The sequence below is a fragment of the Mustela putorius genome, unplaced genomic scaffold (genome assembly GCF_011764305.1).
Source record: "Mustela putorius furo isolate JIRA1106 unplaced genomic scaffold, ASM1176430v1.1 tig00000695_pilon_pilon_pilon, whole genome shotgun sequence".
In the NCBI taxonomy this organism is placed as follows: Eukaryota; Metazoa; Chordata; class Mammalia; order Carnivora; family Mustelidae; genus Mustela; species Mustela putorius.
Window position 1 is genome coordinate 1,596,836 of NW_025421447.1, and position 23,094 is coordinate 1,619,929.

At 39.6% G+C, this 23,094-nt stretch overlaps 1 pseudogene; it reads left to right on the forward strand.

The window, feature by feature from the left end:
- The first annotated feature begins 3,335 nt into the window (after window positions 1–3,335).
- Window positions 3,336–4,374, forward strand: LOC106004116 (annotated as a pseudogene).
- Window positions 4,375–23,094: the final 18,720 nt, after the last annotated feature.

The window sequence follows — 23,094 nt, forward strand, 5'->3', positions numbered from 1 at the left end:
AGCTTTTGGTTTTGATGAAGTTCCAAAAGTTCATTTTCACTTTTGTTTCCTTTGCCTTTGGAGACATATCTTGAAAGAAGCTGCTGTGGCTGATATCGAAGAGATTATTGCCTATGTTCTCCTCTAGGATTCTGATGGATTCCTGTTTCACGTTGAGGTCTTTTATCCATTTTGAGTTTACCTTTGTGTACCTATGAGAAAACTTACTCTACATACACAAAGAAAGTATGAACATGGAAGAAGAAATAATTAAAGGTCAAATACTATATGCTCATTATAAAGATAAATTAATGAAGACAGCAGGGTATTGATAATAGAATATACATAAAGATCAATGAAACGGAATAGAAATTCCACAGGTAGGACAACACACATACAGTTGATCTTTGACAAAGAGCAAAGGCAATTTAACAGAGAAAATATTTTCCACAAATGTAGAATTGGACATTCATATAAAAAAAAAATAAATCTAATTACAGACCTTTCACAAATTTAACTCAATATGGATCAAAGACCTACTACAGAACTTCAACAATAAGTAAATGGGTGAAAAGAAGGGCCATCTGTACCCCAATGTTTATAGCAGCAATGGCCACGGTCGCCAAACTGTGGAAAGAACCAAGATGCCCTTCAACGGATGAATGGATAAGGAAGATGTGGTCCATATACACTATGGAGTATTATGCCTCCATCAGAAAGGACGAATACCCAACTTTTGTAGCAACATGGATGGGACTGGAAGAGATTATGCTGAGTGAAATAAGTCCAGCAGAGAGAGTCAATTATCATATGGTTTCAGTTATTTGTGGAGCATAACAAATAGCATGGAGGACATGGGGAGTTAGAGAGGAGAAGGGAATTGGAGTAAATTGGAAGGGGAGGTGAACCATGAGAGACTATGGACTCTCAAAAACAATCTGAGGGGTTTGAATTGGCGGGTGGGTGGGAGGTCAGGGCACCAGGTGGTGGGTATTGGAGAGGGCAGGGATTGCATGGAGCACTGGGTGTGGGGGGGAAATAATGAATACTGTTATGCTGAAAATAAATTTTTTAAATGGGAAAAAAAACAAGAGGACAAATGTAAGAGAAACTAATGTTGATAAGGAAGCAAAAACATGTACTTTTGTCTTTTCTGATGATTCAGAGAGTATTTGTGCTGAATACCATTTCTATCTGTGTGTTCCTTGCCTAGCAGTAGATTCTCTTCAAAAGAAAAGTTACATGCAGAAAAAAACATTGGGGAAACCCTAGTCTGACACAGGGTCTCAGGTACCACAGAGCTCGAGTCAGAGCCCTTAATAATCAATCACTCTGGAAAACAGTATGGAGATTCCTCAAAAAGTTAAAAATAGAACTACCCTATGACCCAGAAATTGCACTACTAGGTATCTACCCAAAGCATACAAACAGTGATTCGAAGGAGCCTGTGGACTCTATCGTTTAGAGTTAGAGCAGCAATGTCCACAATAGCAGCAATGTTCACAGTAGCCAACTACAAAAAGAGTCCAGATGTCCATCGACAGATGAATGACTAAAGAATATGTTACTTTCTCAGCCATCAAATATTACTCATCAGAAATAATGAAATCTTGCCATTTGCAATGACAAGGGTGGAACTAGAGGATATTATGCTAAGCAAAATAAGTCAGTCAGAGAAAGAAAAATACCATATGATTTCACTAATATTTGGAATTTTAAAAACAAAACAGATGAACATAGGGGAAGATAAGGAAAATAAAATAAAAACAGAGAGGGGGAAAACCATAAGAGACTCTTAACTATAGGAAAAAAACTGAGGGTTGCTGGAGGAGGGATTTGGTATTTAGGTGATAGACATTAAGGAGGGTACTTGATGTAATAAGCACTGGGTATTATATGCAACTGATAAATCACTAAATTCTATCCCTAAAACTAACAATACACTATATGATAACCAAATTGAAGTTAATTAAAAAATTTTTAAATAGTCTAATGCTCTCTATGGCCCCAAGAGAGGGAAAGTCTTCCCTAAAGGTTCTGAACCACTTCAAGTTTCTTATCCTAGAATATCTATATCCTAGAATATCCTAGAATATCTCATTGTTGCATCCAATAGCTCTAATGATACGAATATGAGCAAAAAAGTTAACATTGGCATGCAGATGGGGTAGGACAATGGGGTGATGGGACAATAGGTCCATTATCAAAGAATTTGAATATAAGAGCTATAGGTAAGCCCTGTGTAGATGCAAGTGATTGCACTAAAATAAATGACTTAAACCTCAGGGGAAGTCAGAGAAAGTTATCAAAGGAGATGACACTTCAACCAGATCTTACAGTATGTATAGGAGAGTGTGCCTAGTGGAGAAGAAAAATAGCAACAGGAATAGTATGTGCAAAATCAGGAGTGAGGGTGGGATGATCAAGGTTAGTGATAACAGTCGAGGGATGAAATCCCATAAGAGATAAGTAGTAGAGAAAACAGCTTAAGGAGGTTGTAGCCTAAATATCAATTTTAAATATAATTTTAATTTTATTCTATAAACCAAGAAGAGACACTAGGAGCTTTAAGCCAGGGAAATGGCATGACAGGTTTGTTGATAGGGAGATATTGAAGCCAATAGCAATGTAGAAGGACTGATGGTAAGGAAAGACTAATTAGAAAGCTGCTGGAAGCAGTCAACATGCAAGGTATCCAGAGCCAGGATAAATCCAGCTGAGGACAGGGGAACTTAGGACTAGGAGACAAGTCTGGGTAGGACTGACAAAATAGGAAGTGGTGGTCAACTGAGTGTGAGGGTGAAAAGTGAGAAGAAATAAAGAATGACTACAGAGTTCCTAGCCCAAGAACTCAAGAAGGGTGATGTCACTGATATGTGACCAAAGAAAAAATACTGCAGGAGGACACTTTATAATGCATTCAGTTTGAACATATTGGGTTTAAGATGACAGGGACATTTAAGTATCCAAGTGGAGAGATGATATAGGCAGTGACATATAAAGGTCTAGAAGTATAAAGTCCAAGGTTGAGAATTTCCTGAAAAGAGACAGTGTGGTTTTATAAGAGTGAACATACTGTATATAGTATATATGTGATATTCCAGGGTAATAAACATTATTTTTTAAAAAGTAGGCCCCTCCCCAATATGAGATGATATAAATAAAATTTTTCATCTCCAACATCCTCTCCATTCACATTCACCACAGTATCTCAAAGGCTACCAACAGTGATTCAGTTATCTCATAGGTAGGTTTCTTCAATACTCAGAGATGAAATTCACAATAACTAACCAGGTGACATTAAGTCCTAGCTGAGCAGCCTCAAACTCTTCATCTCTTAGCCCCATAACTGGGGACACTCGAAGATTGGCCCAGCTTCTTTCAAAATGTTTATTATTCACAAGATTCTCTGCAAGCTCAGCTTGGAGGGTGATCAACTTATCCCCCAAAGTGCAGATGGGTCAGTCAAAGCACACACCAATTTTGGTGCTGAGTATGCTGTTCTGAACATTGAAAAGGCCATCAAAACCAAAAGTGTGGTTGAGGTTACTACTGTCAACATTTTGACGAACCACAGCAATGAACAAAGACAGTATATTGCCTTCAACTATGAGAGAAGGACCAAAAATGAACTTGCATCAGCAATGAAGTCAGCCTTTTCTGGGCACCTGAGGACCATGATTTGGAGCCTATTGAAAACAGATTCTCAGTGTGATGCCTCTGAGCTGAAGGCCTCCATGAAGAGGCTGGGGACAGATGAGGACTTCCTCATTGAGAACATCTGCTCAAAGACCAAACAGGAGCCTTAGGAAATTAACAGAGTCTACAAGGAAATGTACAAGACTAACCTGGAGAAAGACATCATTTCTCAACCATCTGGTGGCTTCTGCAAGCTGAGGGTTACCCTGGCAAAGGGTAGAAGAGCAGAGGATGGCTCTGTCATTGATTATGAACTGATTGACCAACACATAGGATCTCTATGATAGAGTGAAGAGAAAAGGAACTGATGTACCCAAGTGGATTAGCATCATGACCAAGCAAAGTTTGTAAAATTTCCAGAAAGTATTTGAAAGGTAAAGAGCTATAGCCCTTATGACATGCTGAAGAGTATCAATAAGGTCAAAGGAGACCTGGAAAATGCTTTCGTGAACCTGGTCCAGTGCATTCAGAACAAGTCCCTCTATTTTGCTGACTGAATGTATGACTCCATGAAAGGCAAGGGGACTCGCAATCAAGTCTTGACTCAATCATGTTCTCTCCCAGGAAGTGGACATGTTGCAAATTGTGTCTGATTTCAATAGAAAGTATGGCAAGTGACTACACTACTGCATCCAGCAAGACCCCAAGCACAACTACCAGAAAGTGCTGATGTACCTGTGTGATGAGGATGACTGAAGCCCAGAACAGCATGAGCATCCAGGAGTGGTTCTCCTTTCTTTCCAGCTAAAAGTTATAGAAAATAGCCTATGACTAACAGTCCCCTTGTGCCCATCCTCATGAAGATGGCATTAGCACTGCCCCCTCCTCATCCTTATTTCAGTTGCCTAAACATTGCCTGCCTCTCATGTCTAGTCTCTCCTTTTAGCCAAAGAAATGAACATTCCAAGGAGTTGGAAGTGAAAGCTATGATGTAAAACACTTTGCCTCTTGTGTACTGTGTCATAAACAAATGAATAAGCTGAAATTTTACTTTATAAACAAATAAAAAAGAAACAAAGAAACCTCTTCATCTGTCTTGTATTTCAGATTCCTCTAACATGGATATAGTCTACCACTCTCAATTCAAGGATCACTGGGCAAATATAGAGCAAGGATCAGTTAAGTCAATATGGAAGATACAAGACAGTTTAAGGGATGATAGATGTACACAAGGAAACTGTGATTCAAAAATACCCCTCTCTGAAATTTATTTTACACAGGACTAATGTCAATTTAATGTGGAATTTAAGAAACAAAACAAATGAGGAAAGGGAAAACAAGAGAGAGAAAAAAGAAAACAAGAAACAGACTCTTAACTACAAAGAACAAACTGATGTTTACCAAAGGGAAGATGGGTGGGAGAGATGGGTTAAATAGCTGATGGGGATTAAAAAATATACTCATCTTGAGGGGGAGGAGTCAAGATGGTGGAGAAGTAGCAGGCTGAGACTACTTAAGGTAGCAGGAGATCAGCTAGATACCTTATCTAAAGATTGCAAACACCTACAAATCCAACGGGAGGTCCAAGAGAAGAACAGAAATTCTAGAAACAGAAAATCAACCACTTTCTGAAAGGTAGGACTGGTGGAGAAGTGAATCCAAAGCGACGGGAAGATAGACTGTGGGGAGAGGGGGCAGCTCCAGGCAAGCGGCGGAGCAACAGAACACAAAATCAGGACTTCTAAAAGTCTGTTCCGCTGAGGGACATTGCTCTAGAGGCTAAACTGGGGTGAAGACCATGTGGGGTCAACGTGGCCTCGGGCCCCACAGGGTCACAGGAGGATTGGGGGTGTCTGAGTGTCGCAGAGCTTGCAGGTATTAGAACGGGGAAGCCAGCTACAGAGACAGAGCCAAAGAGTGAGCTCTCAGCTTGAGGTTACCTTGAACCGGTCGCAGGCTCGGTGAGCTCGGAGCACAGCCAGAGGCCAGGGAGACTGGAGTAATTGGGCGCTGTTCTCTGAGGGCGCATTGAGGAGTGGAGCCCTCAGCTCTCGGCTCCTCTGGGCCAGAGACTGGGAGGCCACCATTTTCATTCCTGTCCTCTGGAACTCTACGGAAAGCATTCAGGGAACAAAAGCTCCCAAAAGTGGACCCGAGCAGAATATTCACCCCAGCCCCTGATAAGGACGGTTCAGTTCCGCCTGGGGCAAAGACACTTGATAATCACTACAACAGGCCCCTCCCCCAGAAAACTGACAAGAAATCCAGCCATGACCAAGTTCACCTACCAAGGAGTGCAGTTTCAATACCAAGGAGAGCAGCGGAATTCCAGAGGAGGAGAAAGCAAAGCACGAAACTCATGGCTTTCTCCCCATGATTCTTTAGTCTTGCAGTTAATTTAATATTGTTTTTCATTTTCAATTTTTTTCCCTCTTCTGGTAAATTTTTTAAACTTTTACCCTTTTCTTTTTTAACATTTTTTGACTACTTTATCTAATATATATATTTTTTTCTTTTTTATATTTTTTCTTTATTCATTTTCTTTTTTTAATTGTTTTCTTTTTTTTTTTTTTTCTTTCTGAACCTCTTTTTATCCCCTTTCTCCCCCCTCATGATTTGGGATCTCTTATGATGTGGTTAAAACATATTTTCCTGGAGTCTTTGCCACCCTTTTAGTATTTTACTTGCTCCTTCATATACTCTTATCTGGACAAAATGACAAGACAGAAAAGTTCACCACACCAAAAAAAAAAAAAAAAAGAACAAGAGGCAGTACCGAAGGCTAGGGACCTAATCAATATAGACATTGGTAATATGTCAGATCTAGAGTTCAGAATGATGATTCTCAAGGTTCTAGCTGGGATGAAAAAAGGCATGGAAGATATTAGAGAAACCCTCTCAGGAGATATAAAAGCCCTTTCTGGAGAAATAAAAGAACTAAAATCTAACCAAGTTGAAATCAAAAAAGCTATTAATGAGGTGCAATCAAAAATGGAGGCTCTGGGGCACCTGGGAGGCTCAGTGGGTTAAGCCACGGCCTTCGGCTCAGGTCATGATCTCAGGGACCTGGGATCGAGTCCCGCATTGGGCTCTCTGCTCAGCGGGGAGCCTGCTTCCCTCTCTCACTCTCTGCCTGCCTCTCTGCCTACTTGTGATATCTCTCTGTCAAATAAATAAATAAAATCTTTTAAAAAAATGATTATTTTACAAAATTTCTTTTGAAAATGTATAGAAAATGCATGTTTTCTTAGGGAAATGAAAATTACTGAAATTGATTCCCCGAATGTATAAAACACATAAAGAGACTAGGGGCCTAAGGAGAGATCAAAACAAAATTGTTCTTTAAAAAACATTAAAATAGAGGAGGAGTCAAGATGGCGGAGAAGTAGCAGGCTGAGACTACTTCAGCTAGCCGGAGATCAGCTAGATAGCTTATCTAAAGATTGCAAACACCTGAAAATCCATCGGCAGATCGAAGAGAAGAAGAACAGCAATTCTGGAAACAGAAAAACAACCACTTTCTGAAAGGTAGGACCGGGGGAGAAGTGAATCCAAAGCAACGGGAAGATAGACCCTGGGGGGAGGGGCCAGCTCCCGGCAAGCGGCGGAGCAACCGCGCGTAAAAAACATTAAAATAATATCAAAACTATATAAGCACTGTGTTCTTCAGAATAATTTTAATGTTAACTCCTTAATAGAGTGAAAAAATTGAAAACTACCCCTTTTCATTATATGAAGTTAGGACATCAAAAATAATACACTAACAAAAATTAGGGTAGGTTTCAGGAATACTTGAACAGCAGAGTATCAGAAAAATCTCTCCATTTATTATATTAAGTCAACAAATTAAAGAGAAAGCATAAACATATTACATAGATATTAAAAAGAGATTTGAGAAAATTTAGCAGCCATTGACAATAAAAATTTAAATAACAGAAAAAGAAGCTAATACTCTCAAACTTCAAAAACAAATAGTCACCTTTCTGATTAATGAAGCACTAAATTCATCACTATTAAAATAAAAAACGGAGATGCCTGTGCTGTTGTTATTCCCCATTGCTTGAGAATTCTAGTTAATTCAGAAAAGCAGTAAAATAAGATGTTATTTTTAAAAATATGTACGATGAGTGGTGCTTGGGTGACTTATTAAGTGTCTGCACTCAGCTCAGGTCATATGCCAGGATCCTGGGATTGAGCCCCATATCAGGGTCTCCGCTAAGGGAGGTTCTCCCTCTGCCTCTGCCCCTCCCCTGCTGGTGTGCTTGCTCTCTCTCGCTCTCTCTCTCTCTCTCTCTCTCTCTCTTTTGTTTGCTCTCTTTCTCAAATACATAAAATATTTTTTAATTTTTTAATAAATAAATAAAAAGAATATACTCATCATGAAGAAAATAAAATAAAAATAGAACTGGAAGTTGCTAACACAAGCAGAAATAAATGCTTGGAAAAGTTGGAAAATAAACAATAAAGAAAGGTGGAGATTGGTAGATCAGAATATAATTATAAATAAATCAGACCAGCTCATAAAAGGTGGTTCCTCTTGAGTAGGTCTTTTAGCTGATTGCTATAATATAGTTAATTGAAGAAATATACAGAAGATGGACCTTCTGCAACAGAGCTAATGGCTATCAACATAGACAATATGTCGGAAAGATAATTCAGGCTAACAATTATCCAAGCAATAGCTAGGTTGGAGAAAGCCATGGGTGACCAAACTGAATTGATTAGGGCTAAACTGAAAACGACCAGAGATCATGTTTTCAATATTAGGGAAGAGCTGAAAGCTACCAGGGATAAGCTTCACAATGCTCTCAATGAGTTCCAATCTAATCTAAATTCTCTCAACCCTAGAGTAACTGAGACAGAAGATAGAATTAGTGATCTGGAGGAAAAACAGATAGAGAGAAAGGATCAGGGGAAGCCTGGAACAAACAGCTTAGAAGCCACGAAAACAGAATCAGGGAAATAAATGATGCCATGAAATGTTCCAACGTCAGAATTATTGGAATCCCTGAAAGGGAGGAGAAAGAAAAAAGTCTAGAAGATAGAGTGGAACAAGTTCTTCATGAAAATTTTCCAAATCTCGTGAATGGAACCAGTGTTCATGTACTAGAGGCCGAAAGGTTTCCCCCCAAGATACAGATACTCGAAAGTCCTCGAGACACCTAATAGTAAGAATGAAGAATTATAATTATAGGCAGAACCTCTTGAAAGCAGCTAGGACAAAGAAGATCCTTACGTACAGAGGAAAGCAATCAGAATAACGTCAGAGCTGTCCACAAAGACGTGGCAAGCCAGAAAGGGCTGGCAAGATATATTCAGGGCACTGAATGAGAAGAACATGCAACCAAGAATACTTTATCCAGCAAACTGAAATTCAAAATGGAGGGAGAAATAAAGAGTTTCCAGGACCGGGCGCCTAGGTGGCTCAGTGGGTTGAGCCGCTGTCTTCGGCTCAGGTCATGGTCTTGGGGTCCTGGGATCGAGTCCCACGTTGGGCTCTCTGCTCAGCGGGGAGCCTACTTCCCTCTCTCTCTCTCTCTGCCTTCCTCTCTGCCTACTTGTGATCTCTGTCTGTCAAATAAACAAATAAAATCTTAAAAGAAAAAAAAAAAGAGTTTCCAGGACCGGCAAGGCTTAAAAGACTATGCAACCGGGCGCCTGGGTGGCTCAGTGGGTTAAGCCGCTGCCTTCGGCTCAGGTCATGGTCTCAGAGTCCTGGGATTGAGTCCCGCATCAGGCTTTCTGCTCAGCAGGGAGCCTGCTTCCCTCTCTCTCTCTCTCTCTCTGCCTGCTTCTCCAACTACTTGTGATTTCTCTCTGTCAAATAAATAAATAAAATAAAATAAATAAAAAATAAAAGACTATGCAACCACCAAGCTGACACTGCAGGAAATATTAAGGGGGTTTCTTTAAAGGAGGAAAAAGCCCAAGAATAGCATTGAACAGAAATATAGAGACAATCTACAGAAAAAAAGACTTCAAAGGTAACACGATGTCAATAAAAACGTATCTATCAATAATCATCCTCAATGTGAATGGCCTAAATGCACCCATAAAACAGCACAGGGTTGCAGACTGGATAAAATGACAGGGCCCATCCATATGTTGTCTACAAGAGACCCATTTTGAACCTAAACATACACCCATACTGAAAGTGAAGGGATGGAGAAGCATCTTTCATGACAATGGGCCTCAAAAGAAGGCTGGGGTAGCGATTCTCATATCAGACAAATTAGATTTTAAACTAAAGACTGTAGTCAGAGATCCAGAAGGACACTACATCATTCTTAAAGGGACTATCCACCAAGATGATCTAACAATTGTAAATATCTATGCCCCCAATATGGGAGCAGCCAATTACATAAGAAAACTGTTAATCAAGATAAAGAGTCATATTGATATGAATACACTAATCGTTGGAGATCTTAGCATGCCTCTCTCAAAAATAGATCATTGAAGCAGAAAATCAATAAAGAAACAAGAGCATTGAATGACACATTGGACCAGATGGACCTCATAGATATATACAGAAATATATATATATCCACCCTAAAACAACAGAATACTCATTCTTCTCAAATGCACATGGAACGTTCTCCAGAATAGACCACATACTGGGTCAAAAATCAGGACTCAGCCCATAACAAAAGACTGAGATTATTCCCTGCACATTCTCAGATCACAATGTTTTGAAACTGGAGCTCAATCACAAGGAAAAGTTCCGAAGGAACTCAAACGCCTGGAAGCTAAAGACGACCTTGCTTAAGAATGCTTGGATCAACCAGGAGATCAAGGAATAACTGAAACAATTCATGGAAACCAATGACAATGAAGACACTTCGATCCAAAACCTATAGGATACAGCAAAGGCGGTCCTAAGGGGGAAATACATAGCCATTCAAGCCTCTCAAAAAAAAATTGAAAAAATCCAGAACAGAGCAGCTGTCTCTACACCCTAATGAACTGGACAAGCAACAACAAATCAAACCAACTCCACACGTAAGAAGGGAAAAAATGAAGATTAGAGCTGAGATCGATGAGGTAGAAACCAGAGATACAGTAGAACGTATCAATGAAACTAGAACCTGGTTTTTTGAAAGAATCAATAAGATCGATAAACCATTGGCGAAATTAATCCAAAAGAAAAGAGAGAAAGCTCAAATACATAAAATTATGAATGAAAAGGAAGAGATCACAAAGAACACCAAGGAACTAGAAACAATATCAGAAGTTATTATCAACAGTTATATGCCAATACATTAAGCAACCTAGATGAAATGGATGCATTCCTGGAAAACTATAAACCCCCAAAATTGAATCAGGAAGAAACTGACAACCTGAATAGAACAAATTTTAGTAATGATATTAAAGCGGTGATCAAAAACCTCCCAAAAAACAAGAGCCCAGGACCTGACGGATTTCCTAGGGAATTCTACCAAACTTTCAAAGAAGAAATAACACCTATTATCCTGAAGCTGTTTCAAAAAATTGAAACAGAAGGAAAACTTCCTGACTCTTTCTATGAAGCCAGCATTACCCTGATCCCCAAACCAGGTAAAGACCCTACAAAAAAGTACAATTTCAGACCAATATCACTGATGAATATGGATGCTAAGATTCTCAACAAGATCCTAGCAAACAGGATCCAACAGCACATTCAAAAGATTATCCACCATGACCAGGTGGGATTCATCCCTGGGCACAAGAATGGTTCAACATTCGCAAATCAATCAATGTGATAGAACAAATTAATAAGAGAAGAGAGAAGAATCACATGGTCCTCACAATTGATGCAGAAAAAGCATTTGAAAAAAATCCAGCATCTGTTCCTGATTAAAACGCTTCAAAGTATAGGGATAGAGGGAACATTCCTGAACTTCATCAAATCTATCTATGAAAGACCCACAGCAAATATGATCCTCAATGGGATAATCTTGCAGCCTTCCCGTTGAGATCAGGAACAAGACAAGGATGCCCACTTTCACCACTCATGTTCAACATAGTATTAGAAGTCCTAGCAACAGCAATCAGACAAGAGAAATAAAAGGTACCCAAATTGGTTTGAAGAAGTCAAACTCTCTCTCTTTGCGGATGACATGATTCTTTATATGGAAAACCCAAAAGACTCCACCCCCAAAATACTAGAACTCATACAGCAATTCAGCAACGTGGCAGGATACAAAGTCAATGTACAGAAATCAGTGGCTATCTTATACACTAACCATGAAAATATAGAAAGGGAAATTAGAGAATCAATTCCATTTACTATAGCACCAAGAACCATAAGATACCTGGGAATCAACCTAACCAAAGAGGTAAAGGATCTGTACTTGAGGAACTACAGAACACTCATGAAAGAAATTGAAGAAGACACAAAAAGATGGAAGACCATTCCATGCTCTTGGATTGGAAGAATAAACATTGTTAAAATGTCTATACTGCCTAGAGCAATCTATACTTTTAATGCCATTCCGATCAAAATTCCACCGGTATTCTTCAAAGAGCTGAAGCAAATAATCCAAAAATTTGTATGGAATCAGAAGAGACCCTGAATCGCTAAGGAAATGTTGAAAAACAAAATAAAATGGGGGCATCACGTTACCTGATTTCAAGCTTTACTACAAAGCTGTGATCACCAAGACAGCATGGTACTGGCATAAAAACAGACACATACCCAGTGGAATAGAGTAGAGAGCCCAGATAGGGAGCCTCAACTCTACGGTCAAATAATCTTCAACAAAACAAGAAAAAATATACAGTGGAAAAAAGACCATCTCTTCAATAAATGGTGCTGGGAAAACTGGACAGCTATATGTAGAAGAATGAAACTCGACCATTCTCTTACACTGTACACAAAGATAAACTCAAAATGGATAAAAGACCTCAATATGAGACATGAATCCATCAGAATCCTAGAGGAGAATATAGGCAGTAATCTCTTCGATATCAGCCACAGCAACTTCTTTCAAGATATGTCTCCAAAGGCAAAGAAAACAAAAGCGAAGGTGAACTTTTGGAACTTCATCAAAATCAAAAGCTTCTGCACAGCCAAGAAAACAGTCAAAAAAAAAAAAAAAACAAAGAGGCAACCCACGGAATGGGAGAAGATATTTGCAAATGACAGTACAGATAAAAGGTTGATATCCAGGATCTATAATGAACTCCTCAAACTCAACACACAGAAAACAGACAAAAATATCAAAAAATGGGCAGAAGATATGGACAGACACTTCTCCAATGAAGACATACAAATGGCTATCAGACACATGAAAAAAATGTTCATCATCACTAGCCGTCAGGGAGATTCAAATTAAAACCACATTGAGATATCACCTTACACTAGTTAGAATGGCCAAAATTAGCAAGACAGGAAACAACATGTGTTGGAGGGGATGTGGAGAAAGGGGAACACTTACACTGTTGGTGGGAATACAGGTTGGTGCAGCCTCTTTGGAGAATAGTGTGGAGATTCCTCAAGAAATTAAAAATAGAACTTCCCTATGACCCTGCCATTGCACTCCTGGGTATTTACCCCAAAGATACAGATGTCATGAGAAGAAGGGCCATCTGTACCCCAATGTTTATAGCAGCAATGGCGACGGTCGCCAAACTGTGGAAAGAACCAAGATGCCCTTCAACGGATGAATGGATAAGGAAGATGTGGTCCATATACACTATGGACTATTATGCCTCCATCTGAAAGGATGAATACCCAACTTTTGTAGCAACATGGACGGGACTGGAAGAGATTATGCTGAGTGAAATAAGTCAAGCAGAGAGAGTCAATTATCATATGGTTTCAGTTATTTGTGGAGCATAACAAATAGCATGGAGGACATGGGGAATTTGAGAGGAGAAAGGAGTTGGGGGAAATTGGAAGGGGAGGTGAACCGTGAGAAACTGTGGACTCTGAAAAACAATCTGAGGGTTTTGAAGGGTTGGGGGATGGGAGGTTGGGGTACAGGTGGTGGGTATTATCGAGGGCACTGATTGCATGGAGCACTAGGTGTGGTTCAAAAATAATGAATACTGTTAGGGTGAAAATAAAAAATAAATTTAAAAAAATATTTTATTTGTTTATTTGTCAGAGAGAGAAAGGAGCGAGAGTGAGCACAAGCAGACAGAGTGGTAAGCAGAGGCTGAGGGAGAAGCAGGCTCCCTGCCGAACAAGGATCCCAATGTGGGACTCGATCCCAATACGCTGGGATCATAACCTGAGTCAAAGGCAGCCACTTAACCAACTGAGCCACCCAGGTGTCCCTGTAGTTACCTTCTTGACCTTCAGCATCCTGCCAGCTCCTCTGGTCCATATCCTACTTGCATCTTTGGTAAATGAGGTAAGAGGGCACCATCCAACTATTTCTACTCAGTGTAAAACAAGTATGAATCTAGATATGTGCTCTAAGGCATAACACTACCAGATAGGTGGATAATTTTTCTTTATTTTAGATCCTCTATTATCACAAGATGCTATATAAAGAGGAAATTGGGTACAGAAATGTGCCTTTTCTGAGATTGCTTGCATTCTCTTGCATTGATGCATTGTACAGCCCTAAGACATTGTAGGCCAAAAGAGGGTCAGCATTATTGATAGTATCTACTATGTTCAGAGAGCTTTATCTAAATATCATATAGCTCTTACTATGGAACAGATGAGTCATACTGCCTCCTGCACTGAATATAAAGATGAAGCAAATTCTTGTGTTCTCCTACTCCTTTTGGATATACATTAATTTAACCAAGTTTTCAGGGTGATAGAAGCTGATCTAAGATGACCAATTCTATGATTCTCTATTATCTAGATTGGTGATGGCTAAATTCTAATCCAGTTGTTCATCCAATTCTAATTTAATGATTCCTTTTATTCAGGTAATATTTATTGAATTCCAGCATTGAGTAAGTGCTTTGATACAAGCTAGAGATATAAAGATGAATAAGCTGTGGAGATACAGAAATTAATAAACTTCTCTCACAAAGACTATTCATCAATGAGATAATCCCATAAATGCCAACTATATGTAGAACAATGAACTAAGCATGTAAAGGAAACAATGTGGAACAATGTTCCAAGGAAAAATGAGGGAACTCTACAGAGGTAAAAATATTCATTTGTTCATTGATGCAACAGATATTAAGAAGTTCCTACCTGCTATAAACTAGGCTTTATTCTAATTTTGGAGTTTACAGTAGAGGACAAGACAGACAAAATCACTCTCTCGGAGAGCTTATACATTCTGTAGAGGGAGACAGACACTAAACAAATTTCAAATGGTAATAAATGCTATAAATAAAATAAAGGAGTCAGCATGTCTAGTTACTTGTATGAGGTACCCTTTGAGCAGAGACCAGAATTACAAACAGAAGTCAGCAGAGAAGAAAACAAAAAACCAACAAACAAGTCAAAGATCAAGGTCCTCCAGAAGGTACGGGCTGAACAAACAGGACATTCTTTTGAACTGAAAAGTCAGTGTGTCTACAGCATGATCAATAAGAGGAGTAAAGGTATAAAATAAGATCAAAGGGGTTGATGGAGGTCAAATCACAAAGAGAATAATAGCAAGGAGTTTTTCTTCTATTCTAAGTATGATGAAAAGCTGCTGGAAAGTTTTGAGCAGCAAAGTAACACTCTTGACTTGCATGTTTAAAACTTCAGTCTGATTGCCATGTGTACAGCAGATTGTGAAACAAAGCAAGAATAAAGAGGAGACTAATTGAGAGGGAGGAGTCAAGATGGCGGAGAAGTAGCAGGCCGAGACTACTTCAGCTAGCCGGAGATCAGCTAGATAGCTTATCTAAAGATTGCAAACACCTGAAAATCCATCGGCAGATCGAGAGAAGAAGAACAGCAATTCTGGAAACAGAAAACAACCACTTTCTGAAACATAGGACCGGTGGAGAAGTGAATCCAAAGCGACGGGAAGATAGACCCCGGGGGGAGGGGCCAGCTCCCGGCAAGCGGCAGAGCAAACGCGCACAAAATCAGGACTTTTAAAAGTCTGTTCCGCTGAGGGACATCGCTCCAGAGGCTACCCGGGGCAAAGCCCACACGGGGTCAGCGTGGCCTCAGGTCCCGCAGGGTCACAGAAGGATCGGGGGTGTCTGAGTGTCGCAGAGCTTGCGGGTATTGGAACGGGAAAGCCGGCTACAGAGACAGAGCCGACAGTAAGCTCACAGCTCGGGGTGACCTTGAACCGGTCGCAGGCTCGGTGAGCTCGGAGCGTGGCCGGGGTCAGGCAGACGGGAGTAACTGGGCGCTGTTCTCTGAGGGCGCACTGAGGAGTGCGGCCCTGGGCTCTCGGCTCCTCCAGGCCGGAGACCAGGAGGCCGCCATTTGTATTCCCATCCTCCGGAAATCTACGGAAAGCGCTTAGGGAACAAAAGCTCCTGAAAGCAAACCCAAGCGGATTACTCACCCCAGCCTCGGGTAAGGGCGGTGCAATTCCGCCTGGGGCAAAGACACTTGAGAATCACTACACCAGGCCCCTCCCCCAGAAGATCAACAAGAAATCCAGCCGAGACCAAGTTCACCTACCAAAGAGTGCGGTTTCAATACCAAGGAGAGCAGCAGAATTCTAGAGGAGGAGAAAGCAAAGCATGGAACTCATGGCTTTTGCCCTGTGATTTTTTTTTAGTCTTGCGGTTAATTTAATTTTTTTCTTTTTCATTTTTTGTTTTTTTTTCTCGCCTTCGGGGAAAAAAAAATTTTTTTAACTGTTACCTTTTTCTTTTTTAACGATTTTTTACTAGTTTATCTAATACATATATTTTTTCTTTTTTATATTTTTCTTAGGTGTTTTCTTTTTTTTTAAATTCTTTTCTTTTTTTTTCTTTTTTTTTTTTTTTTTTTTTTCTTTTTTTTCTTTCTTCCTTTTTGAACCTCTTTTTATCCCCTTTCTCCACACTCACGATTTAGGATTTCTTCTAATTTGGTTAAAGCATATTTTCCTGGGGTTGTTGCCAACGTTTTAGTATTTTACTTGCTCCTTCATATACTCTTCTCTGGACAAAATGACGAGACGGAAAAATTCAACACAAAAAAAAGAATAAGAGGCAGTACCGAAAGCTAGGGACCTAATCAATACAGACATTGGTAATATGTCAGATCCTGAGTTCAGAATGACAATTCTCAAGGTTCTAGCCGGGCTCGAAAAAGGCATGGAAGATATTAGAGAAACCCTCTCGAGAGATATAAAAGCCCTTTCTGGAGAAATAAAAGAACTAAAATCTAACCAAGTTGAAATCAAAAAAGCTATTAATGAGGTGCAATCAAAAATGGAGGCTCTCACTGCTAGGATAAATGAGGCAGAAGAAAGAATTAGTGATATAGAAGACCAGATGACAGAGAATAAAGAAGCTGAGCAAAAGAGGGACAAACAGCTAATGGACCACGAGGGGAGAATTTGAGAAATAAGTGACACCATAAGACGAAACAACATTAGAATAATTGGGATTCCAGAAGAAGAAGAAAGTGAGAGGGGAGCAGAAGGTATACTGGAGAGAATTATTGGGGAGAATTTCCCCAATATGGCAAAGGGAACGAGCATCAAAATTCAGGAGGTTCAGAGAACGCCCCTCAAAATCAATAAGAATAGGCCCACACCCCGTCACCTAATAGTAAAATTTACAAGTCTCAGTGACAAAGAGAAAATCCTGAAAGCAGCCCGGGAAAAGAAGTCTGTAACATACAATGGTAAAAATATTAGATTGGCAGCTGACTTATCCACAGAGACCTGGCAGGCCAGAAAGAGCTGGCATGATATTTTCAGAGCACTAAATGAGAAAAACATGCAGCCCAGAACTATATCCAGCTGGGCTATCATTGAAAATAGAAGGAGAGATTAAAAGCTTTCAGGACAAACTACAACTGAAAGAATTTGCAAACACCAAACCAGCTCTACAGGAAATCTTGAAAGGGGTCCTCTAAGCAAAGAGAGAGCCTACAAGTGGTAGATCAGAAAGGAACAGAGACCATATACAGTAACAGTCACCTTACAGGCAAAACAATGGCACTAAATTCATATCTCTCAATAGTTACCCTGAATGTTAATGGGCTAAATGCCCCTGTCAAAAGACACAGGGTATAAGAATGGGAAAAAAAACAAAAACCATCTATATGTTGCCTCCAAGAAACTCATTTTAAGCCCGAAGACACCTCCAGATTTAAAGTGAGGGGGTGGAAAAGAATTTACCATGCTAATGGACATCAGAAGAAAGCAGGAGTGGCAATCCTTATATCAGATCAATTAGATTTTAAGCCAAAGACTATAATAAGAGATGAGGAAGGACACTATATCATACTCAAAGGGTCTCTCCAACAAGAAGATTTAACAATTTTAAATATCTATGCCCCCAATGTGGGAGCAACCAACTATATAAACCAATTAATAACAAAATCAAAGAAACACATCAACAATAATACAATAATAGTAGGGGACTTTAACACTCCCCTCACTGAAATGGACAGATCATCCAAGCAAAAGATCAGCAAGGAAATAAAGGCCTTAAACGACACACTGGACCAGATGGACATCACAGATATATTCAGAACATTTCATCCCAAAGCAACAGAATACACATTCTTCTCTAGTGCACAAGGAACATTCTCCAGAATAGATCACATCCTCGGTCCTAAATCAGGACTCAACCGGTATCAAAAGATTGGGATCATTCCCTGCATATTTTCAGACCACAATGCTCTAAAGCTAGAACTCAACCACAAAAGGAAGTTTGAAAAGAACCAAAATACATGGAGACTAAACAGTATCCTTCTAAAGAATGAATGGGTCAACTGGGAAATTAAAGAAGAATTGAAAAAAATCATGGAAACAAATGATAATGAAAATACAACGGTTCAAAATCTGTGGGACACAACAAAGGCAGTCCTGAGAGGAAAATATATAGCGGTACAAGCCTTTCTCAAGAAACAAGAAAGGTCTCAAGTACATAATCTAACCCTACACATAAAGGAGCTGGAGAAAGAACAAGAAAGAAACCCTAAGCCTAGCAGGAGAAGAGAAATCATAAAGATCAGAGCAGAAATCAATGAAATAGAAACCAAAAAAACAATAGAACAAATCAACGAAACTAGGAGCTGGTTCTTTGAAAGAATTAATAAAATTGATAAACCCCTGGCCCGACTTATCAAAAAGAAAAGAGAAAGGACCCAAATAAATAAAATCATGAATGAAAGAGGAGAGATCACAACTAACACCAAAGAAATACAAACTATTATAAGAACATACTATGAGCAACTCTACGGCAATAAATTTGACAATCTGGAAGAAATGGATGCATTCCTAGAAACATATAAACTACCACAACTGAACCAGGAAGAAATAGAAAGCCTGAACAGACCATAACCAGTAAGGAGATTGAAACAGTCATTAAAAATCTCCAAACAAACAAAAGCCCAGGGCCAGACGGCTTCCCGGGGGAATTCTACCAAACATTTAAAGAAGAACTAATTCCTATTCTCCTAAAACTGTTCCAAAAAATAGAAATGGAAGGAAAACTTCCAAACTCATTTTATGAGGCCAGCATCACCTTGATCCCAAAACCAGACAAGGATCCCACCAAGAAAGAGAGCTATAGACCGATATCCTTGATGAACACAGATTCGAAAATACTCAACAAAATACTAGCCAATAGGATTCAACAGTACATTAAAAAGATTATTCACCACGACCAAGTGGGATTTATTCCAGGGCTGCAAGGTTGGTTCAACATCCGCAAATCGGTCAATGTGATACAACACATCAATAAAAGTAAGAACAAGAACCATATGATACTCTCAATAGATGCTGAAAAAGCATTTGACAAAGTACAGCATCCCTTCCTGATCAAAACTCTTCAAAGTGTAGGGATAGAGGGCACATACCTCAATATCATCAAAGCCATCTATGAAAAACCCACCGCAAATATCATTCTTTCAGCTTTTCTGCTAAGGTCAGGAACACGGCAGGGATGTCCATTATCACCACTGCTATTCAACATCGTACTAGAGGTCCTAGCCTCAGCAATCAGACAACAAAAGGAAATTAAAGGCATCCAAATCGGCAAAGAAGAAGTCAAATTATCACTCTTCGCAGATGATATGATACTATATGTGGAAAACCCAAAAGACTCCACTCCAAAACTGCTAGAACTTATACAGGAATTCAGTAAAGTGTCAGGATATAAAATCAATGCACAGAAATCAGTTGCATTTCTCTACACCAACAGCAAGACAGAAGAAAGGGAAATTAAGGAGTCAATCCCATTTACAATTGCACCCAAAACCATAAGATACCTAGGAATAAACCTAACCAAAGAGACACAGAATCTATACTCAGAAAACTATAAAGTACTCATGAAAGAAATTGAGGAAGACACAAAGAAATGGAAAAATGTTACATGCTCCTGGATTAGAAGAATAAATATTGTGAAAATGTCTATGCTACCTAAAGCAATCTACACATTTAATGCAATTCCTATCAAAGTACCATCCATCTTTTTCAAAGAAATGGAACAAATAATGCTAAAATTTATATGGAATCAGAAAAGACCTCGAATAGCTAAAGGGATATTGAAAAAGAAAGCCAACGTTGGTGGCATCACAATCCCGGACTTCAAGCTCTATTACAAAGCTGTCATCATCAAGACAGCATGGTACTGGCAGAAAAACAGACACATAGATCAATGGAACAGAATAGAGAGCCCAGAAATAGACTCTCAACTCTATGGTCAACTAATCTTCGACAAAGCAGGAAAGAATGTCCAATGGAAAAAAGACAGCCTCTTCAATAAATGGTGCTGGGAAAATTGGACAGCCACATGCAGAAAAATGAAATTGGACCATTTCCTTACACCACACACAAAAATAGACTCAAAATGGATGAAGGACCTCAATGTGCGAAAGGAATCCATCAAAATCCTTGAGGAGAACACAGGCAACAACCTCTTTGACCTCAGCCGCAGCAACATCTTCCTAGGAACAACGCCAAAGGCAAGGGAAGCAAGGGCAAAAATGAACTATTGGGATTTCATCAAGATCAAAAGCTTTTGCACAGCAAAGGAAACAGTGAACAAAATCAAAAGACAACTGACAGAATGGGAGAAGATATTTGCAAACGACATATCAGATAAAAGACTAGTGTCCAGAATCTATAAAGAACTTAGCAAACTCAACACCCAAAGAACAAATAATCCAATCAAGAAATGGGCAGAGAACATGAGCAGACATTTCTGCAAAGAAGACATCCAGATGGCCAACAGGCACATGAAAAAGTGCTCCATATCACTGGGCATCAGGGAAATACAAATCAAAACCACAATGCGATATCACCTCACACCAGTCAGAATGGCTAAAATCAACAAGTCAGGAAATGACAGATGCTGGCGAGTATGCGGAGAAAGGGGAACCCTCCTACACTGTTGGTGGGAATGCAAGCTGGTGCAACCTCTCTGGAAAACAGCATGGAGGTTCCTCAAAATGTTGAAAATAGAACTGCCCTATGACCCAGCAATTGCACTATTGGGTATTTACCCTAAAGATACAAACGTAGTGATCCAAAGGGGCACGTGTACTCAAATATTTATAGCAGCAATGTCCACAATAGCCAAACTATGGAAAGAACCTAGATATCCATCAACAGATGAATGGATCAAGAAGATGTGGTATATATACACAATGGAATACTATGCAGCCATCAAAAGAAATGAAATCTTGCCATTTGCGACAACATGGATGGAACTAGAGCATATCATGCTTAGCCAAATAAGTCAAGCGGAGAAAGACAACTATCATATGATCTCCCTGATATGAGGAAGTGGTGATGCAACATGGGGGCTTAAGTGGGTAGGAGAAGAATAAATGAAACAAGATGGGATTGGGAGGGAGACAAACCATAAGGGACTCTTGATCACACAAAACAAACTGAGGGTTGCTGGGTGAGGGGGTTTGGGAGAAGGGGGTGGTATTATGGACATTGGGGAGGGTATGTGTTTTGGTGAGTGCTGTGAAGTGTGTAATCCTGGTGATTCACAGACCTGTACCCCTGGGGATAAAAATATATGTTTATAAAAAATAAAAAATTATATTAAAAAAAAAGAGGAGACTAATTGCAATAGTCTTGATAATTTGGGTCTCATGAAAGCCAAGCAACTGTTTGTGAAGAATCTTATTCCTTCTGTGAAATGTGGTCCATATACACTATGGAGTATTGTGACTCCATCAGAAAGGATGAATAACCCAACTTTTGTAGCAACATGGATGGGACTGGAAGAGATTATGCTGAATGAAATAAGTCAAGCAGAGAGAGTCAATTATCATATGGTTTCACTTATTTGTGGAGCATAACAAATAGCATGGAGGACATGGGGAGTTAGAGAGGAGAAGAGAGTTGGGGGAAATTGGAAGGGGAGGTGAATCATGAGAGACTATGGACTCTGAAAAATAATCTGAAGGGTTTGAAGTGGCGGGGGTGGTGGGAGGTTGGGGTACCAGGTGGTGGGTATTATAGAGGGCATGGATTGCATGGAGCACTGGGTGTGGTGCAAAAATAATGAATACTGTTATGCTGAAAATAAATAAATTTAATTAAAAAAAAGAATCTTATTCCTTCTGTGGACCATCAAGATCAAGTATAAGAGAAAGATGAAGATCCTTCCATGAACACACAGGACACAGATCTAGAGACTCAGCCTGGACAGGGATAATGATCATCTGGGTGCAGAGCAAGCAGACATCAAAGATACAGTTTTTTTCATCCAATCAGGCCAGGGAGAGTGAAGAACAATCAGAAGATTCAGAGAGAGCATAAGCACCAACTCATGGACAGTGGAACAGAGTAGAGAGCCCAGATATGGAGCCTCAACTCTATGGTCAAATAATCTTCGACAAAACAGGAAAAAATATACAGTGGAAAAAAGTCTCTTCAATAAATGGTGCTGGGAAAACTGGACAACTATATGTAGAAGAATGGATGTAAACATGTGAAATATAGGTCTAGCATAGAGGAAGACAAGGGTCTCATGAAAGTCAAGCAGCTCTTTGTGAAGAATCTTATTCCTTCTGTGAAATGTGGTCATAATTTCACTGGGGCCAAAAAGCCACTCATGGACATTCAGGATTCAACCCAATAAGCCAACAGCCTCTCACTAGGGTCAGACAGGAAAGTACGCTAGATATTGAGGATCTCATCATGACTAGAAATCCACTAAAGGAGTTTGGATCCACCAATGAGGAATTTAGTTCTGGCACAACAGGAAGATGTTTCAAGCTACCAACAATCAGAAAAGAGCTCCAGATACTCAGGGTCAGCTTATAGACAAACTTTATCTACACGTTCTGACACTAGTAAAAAATAGATAGTGTGGATACAGTTATTGTCAGTTTAGAGGTAATGAAGGAGATTCAAATAGAGAGTTAACATCAACTCATGGACAGTCTGAGGAGAGCCACAGACAACTGGAACTTAGTAAGATAAGCCAAAAAGT